The 6208-nt window shown below is 30.8% G+C and overlaps 1 pseudogene across 1 annotated transcript; it reads left to right on the top strand.

Annotated features, from left to right (window-relative positions):
• The first annotated feature begins 2267 nt into the window (after nt 1-2267).
• LOC124828358 (putative CCR4-associated factor 1 homolog 7 pseudogene) lies at nt 2268-3899 on the top strand (annotated as a pseudogene). The gene is made up of 3 exons (XR_015784406.1): nt 2268-2465; nt 2601-2665; nt 2784-3899. The product of XR_015784406.1 is annotated as a putative CCR4-associated factor 1 homolog 7 pseudogene (transcript).
• Nucleotides 3900-6208: the final 2309 nt, after the last annotated feature.

Raw genomic sequence — 6208 nt, 5'->3', positions numbered from 1 at the left:
GTCAGTTCTTATACGCGAGAGTAAATATTTAATCATGTTTTTGTAAGAGTTTTCATAATTTTTTCAGTTTTACACAAATAACTTAGGGTGCCTGAGAGAGACTCTCGAAGATGGTTTGAAGTGTTGGGAAATTTTCCCTATCCTGCTTAGGTTTCCTCATTCGTCCATGGTGATTTTTCCCCTTTTAGAGTTAAAGAGAAATATAGGTTACAAATTGAAGGTGGAAATGGGAAGGAGATACGCAATTGAAGTTTGAAGTAGCTACTAGATACCTTTGGAGAGAGCCTTCATCTTCTTTGTAGTTTCAATTTTTTCTTTATCTCTTCAATTTGCAAACCCTATATTTTTCACCATGGAGAACTATTTCTACTTCTTAATATTAGATATAAAAATATTGAATTATTGTGTTAAATTGTGTTATTTTCATACTTGATTTGTAATTTTTGAAGTGTTGGAAAATATCTTAAATTTTTTTAAAATTGAAATTGATTACATGTTTGTATATATGAAAATAACTTAATTCATTAGTACTCATAGACTATTGAACTTAATGCATGTTTTATTTGTTGAGGATTCAATAAATGAGTTGATTCATAGTGATTGAAGTTCAGATTGTATATTTATGAGTTGATTTTGACTTTAAATTTGAGATGATTACTTATACATGAGATTGAACTAAATGAACTATAATCTTAATAAATTGTAAATATTATAGGTTACATTTAATTGCATAACAACTATTTGAGATGTTATTATAATGAATATTCTTCATCACTATCCAAGATATGTTTAAATTGAAAAAGATAAAATATAATGTTAAATTTTAATTATTATTAATTTAATTTTTATTTATATTATTTTATTTAAATAATGTATTATAATTTTTATCAGTGTATAACAAAACTTGAAAAAACATTTTAAATATTTGTAAACTAAGTATATAAAAGAAATTATTAAAATTTAAAGAAATAAAGTAAAAAGAATATTTCTAAATTTAAATAACTATTTTATTTTTATAATCTTAATTTTATTCATTTATTTAGCTTCATTAACATTTATAAAATTACTAAATATTTTGGTTCTTATAAATTTTTTGTATTTTAATTTAAATGTATATAATTATAATTTTTTTCTAAATAATTGATATTAAAGAAATTAAAATATATTATTTTGATATTAAATATTTTATAATAATATATTTTCCTTTTAAATATTTTTATTATTTTATAAAAATTAATTAATTAATATTAAAATAATAAAAAAATAAATTTGCATGGATATATTTATTATAAAAAAGACAAGAATAAAACAAATAATTTTTCACAAAAAGTAAGGATAAGATAGCAAAATCTGTACGGAGCCTGTTGTCATCCATTTGTTTATGTATTTAGACTAATAATGTTAAGTTACTTTAGGCTAATTTAAATTTTATTAGTTTTTTTTTTTCTTATTACATGTATATGTCATCAGTTGAATATTTTTGTAGAGTTAAATACCGTGTTTTTGTAAGTAAATTAAAATGAGTATGTGGAACATGTCTATAATAATATTATCCATGAAATCTTTTAATCAAACTCTAATAACAAAAAGTTAATTAGTGTTTTTTAATTCCGTAACATTTAAATTAATTATAATGTAGTAATGTTTTCATCATAAATTAATCATGAATCATATATATATATATATATATATATATATATATATATATATATATATATATATATATACTATTATTTTTAACTCCTTCTTAACTTGAATATAATAAACATAACTAAAATATATGTAAACTTTAACTAATTAATTTTTTTAATGTTACTATGTTAAACTAGTTTTAAATTTAGATTTGAGCAATAATTTCATTAAAATGACTAAAATAATTTAAGAAATATAGTAATTTCTGAATGGAATAAAAAAAATTAAATAAAGTTAATTAAGTTTCATTTTGATTTTAGTTTATTTTTAAACATGGATCAAGTAACAATCTTAATAAATGATTGAGTTTACCAGTCATGACTCATGAGAGGACATAAATCTATTATTCTGTTATGAAATATTTAAAGTATAAATAAAGGAGTTTTAACGCTGTTGGTGGAATGATTGAAATAAACTGCTCTACAATTTTTCATACATGTGTAAAAATAATAGAAAAATATCGAATAAGAAAAAAAAGAATGAAGGTCGGTGATTTGGTTGTGGACAGATGTTAACGAGTGATAACATAATGTCGCGTTGCATAGAGCTAAGTTGTAAACGACACCTCCCGTGTTGTTGTTGCTAATCAAAACGACCCCACGCCCTTTACCCAGTACAAATCAGGTCTCAACCCTCGCCCCCAACTTCCTGTCTCTTCCTTTCTTCGCAGCCAATCCCCTTCGTTGACCTGAGCCTCCCCTTCCTCCGAGCTCAAATCTCCCACTTCTTTGCACAGATCGCGCCGCCTTCACCTTCGATTCATCCATAACAAGGTTAGATTCCTCACTTGTCAACTACTTCAACTTCTAGGGTTCCTACTTCAACCCTAGTAAACTCCTAACATCTTACCATCACTAACAATCACTCTTCCTTCTCTAACCGATCTCATACTGTTCTTTTTCTTTCAGATCTACTTGAATCTCGCTTGTGGATCTCCAATTCCAAATTTTATTGTCACTCAAATCCTCTTCAGGTATGGCCATCCTTTGATTTGTGGATTTCTTCTTCGTTTTTTTTTTAATATTAGAGATGTTTGTCTTGAATTTGTTAGGTTTTTAGATCTGAACTGTTTCCGCTTTTTTTCTTGCCAGATCTGGGGTGTTTCATTCCAGTTATAATTTTGTTCCTCGGATTCGATCATAGAAAATGTCGATTATACCGAAAGGCGATTCGGTTCAAATCAGGGAGGTTTGGAACGATAACCTCGAAGAGGAGTTCGCGTTGATCCGCGAAATCGTGGACGAGTATAACTACGTGGCGATGGATACCGAGTTCCCCGGCGTGGTACTCCGTCCGGTGGGGAATTTCAAGAACATCAACGACTACAACTACCAAACGTTGAAGGACAACGTCGACATGTTGAAGCTGATCCAATTAGGTCTCACCTTCTCCGACGAGAACGGGAACCTTCCTACCTGCGGCTCCGAGAGTCCCTGCATCTGGCAATTCAACTTTCGCGAGTTCAACATCAGCGAAGACATCTTCGCTAGCGATTCGATCGAGTTGTTGCGCCAGTGCGGGATCGATTTCAAAAAGAACAGCGAGAAGGGAATCGACGTGAACCGGTTCGGGGAGCTTCTCATGTCCTCTGGAATCGTGTTGAACGACGCCGTTCATTGGGTTACCTTTCACAGCGGCTACGATTTTGGCTACCTCCTTAAGCTGTTGACATGCCGAAACTTGCCGGATACGCAGGCTGGGTTCTTCGATTTGATCAAGATGTATTTCCCGATGGTGTATGATATCAAGCATCTGATGAAGTTCTGCAACAGCCTCCACGGTGGGTTGAACAAGCTAGCAGAGTTGTTGGAGGTGGAAAGGGTTGGTGTGTGCCATCAAGCTGGGTCTGATAGTTTACTCACTTCTTGTACATTTAGAAAGTTGAGGGATACATTCTTCAGTGGCTCAACGGAGAAATATGCTGGTGTCTTGTATGGTTTAGGTGTTGAGAATGGACAGACTAATTGAAAGAGAAAAAAAGAAAGAAGAAATGGATATAATTGGTTGTAGAGTACGTCTAAGTGTGAGTCTTTTTACTTGTGTACACTTCTGCCAAAAATGGTTGTTGTTTACTTGTAACATTTTCTTCATCCTTGCTTGAACTGTAACTCAAACCGTAGCTGGTTTTGTTAGCCTGAGTTCTTTGTAAATCATCACTTCAGTTTAGTGCTTCAAATTTCAATAAATAATTTATGATGATTCCTTTAGTTTGCTGCTATTTGTATCTTCTAATTGTGCTCTCTCTACTCCTTACCAATGCCCATACAGTTCCCTGATCTCTTTAAAAACTGATAATACTTACCCAAATCTTGTCTGTTCGAGTGGAAGTCATGTTGGAATGGTTCTGTTTGACTGGGTGCAATGCATCACGCGGGATCTTCTTTCGGAATGGTCCAAGGTTTTGTTGGCATTGTTGTGCAAATTGAGTTATGTACTGTGTTATATGGTCTTGCAATTATGGCGTGATACGATTGGCTTATCGGCGACGGATTCGGAACGGGGTGGAAGCATTGTATGCGATTCATAAATTTGCGAAGACAGTGGTACCACGATGTGATGGATGAGATGAGACGGCCTTGGTGCTTTTCATTATTTCTCTCGGGGATGTACTCTTTACGATGCACGAACACGGTTTTCGAGGACGCCACCGTTCATATGATGGTTTCACATTTTTCACTCATGAGAGGTATTGATTGCTTTGCTTTGGTAATTAGCAATCTCACAGCAAAAACGAAGAGATGGCACAGGGGCAGTCTACCTCAAATTTTGATCGATCTTCCTAGCTTTCGAATTGAATAACTCTTTTAAATGGTGGTATTATTTCATGTAGTGTTTTTTTAATTACCATCGTTTTATTGCTGACAACCGATGCCATCTTTATTTGAATAGGTTTCCCTGCAATTCCTGTGGACCCGTCATATTTGAAGTGGGAAAAAAATATTGATATAAAAATGTTATGTGACACTCTTTCTTACTATCCATAGTTTTCAGTCTTGGATTGTTCTAAAATTAAAGTCTTCGGAAATAGAAAAAAATGCTATCTAATTCAACGTGTAGTAGAATGTTTGGGCGACCCTATGTAAAGCAACTAATATGATATTCTCTTGTTATGGTACACTTGATTCGTTTTCAGTCTTTTCAATTTAAGCACTTGCATAAACATCCATCTCTTCAATCCGACATCTATCTTTGGTTTCTTAAATAGGTTTCATACGAAAATCACACATCTTTATGTTTCATCAGTTAAACATATGCACCGCAGTCATTAAGTAGCGAGTGTTGACCGCAGTGTATGTGTTTAACTTCTAATGGAAGATGTTACTCAGTACTTAATAGTAAGCGTCTAACAATGAGGGTGAGTTGGGAATGTTCTAAAAACATGATTTAGACAAGATAAATACCTACATATATATATATATATATATATAGCTATGTAAAGTATGAAACAAATTATAGAAGATGAAAAATGACTTGCGGCGCATTAACACTTAATATATACTTAAAGAAAAAACAGAAATGATAGACTTACAAGTTATATGATGTAATAAGAAGAGAAAGAGAAAGAAAAATCAAGTGTGTAATAATATAGATAAAACTATGGTGTACATATATCAGGATTATCAAATTCTAAATAAAAGGCTAAGAAAAAAAGAGATTCAAATATATTACTATAATGAATTCAACTCGTTTCGTTATCCTAATTTCATTCATTGTACATTAATTATTGCGAAATTGAGATTTAACTATCATTTTCAAAAAATAAAAGATCATTTTAATTACTAAAATTTGAAGATGTTATCACCTTATCGTATTAAATAAAAAATTATAAAACAGTCAAAAACTAAATATAAATATGTATGCATGAATTAAAACAATAAGAAGTGTTTAAGTTAATATTTTATTTAAAATTTCAATGATATGTTTTTCGTTGTTTCAGCATGGAGAGTTAAAGTAACGATTTTTTAATTTAAGAAAATGAAGGGCCATGGTTAAACACACAGAATAATTAAAAGAACAAAAAAACTATGCAGAAATAATAGATCGCATGCAAAGTTCATTTTTACAATCCTCACTTTACTCCCTCGTTAAACTAAAAGAACACACACATGAGAGAAAAACCTATTCGTTAAGAAATGCTATGTCTATAATTGCGCTTTTATATATTTATTATACATAATCTAACCCTACTATTTTCATTTATTGCCACTTGGTTCTCTACTAACAATAATTAGCAACTCGGTCCGTTAAAATTTTGTTAAGAGGATTCAAACCTTCTAATTTTATGGGGAGAAATAAAATGGAATAGAAAAAAAAAATATAAAGGTAGATGTATTTTATTGCAAACAAACACAAGAAAGGAAAGAATTTTAAAATTATAAGACTCACGTTTACTTTTTTTTACTCAATTTATTTTCCTCTGATCATTATATATTCCTTTTCATTCTTCATTTTTAAACTATTTCCATTTTTAGTTTATTTCTTTCATGTTTTTTTGCTATCAAAAAGATCGAACATG

The sequence above is a fragment of the Vigna umbellata genome, chromosome 2 (genome assembly GCF_029865625.1).
Source record: "Vigna umbellata cultivar VRB3 chromosome 2, Vumbellata_1.0, whole genome shotgun sequence".
NCBI classification, from domain to species: Eukaryota; Viridiplantae; Streptophyta; class Magnoliopsida; order Fabales; family Fabaceae; genus Vigna; species Vigna umbellata.
This window is presented reverse-complemented; position numbering and strand designations above follow the sequence as displayed.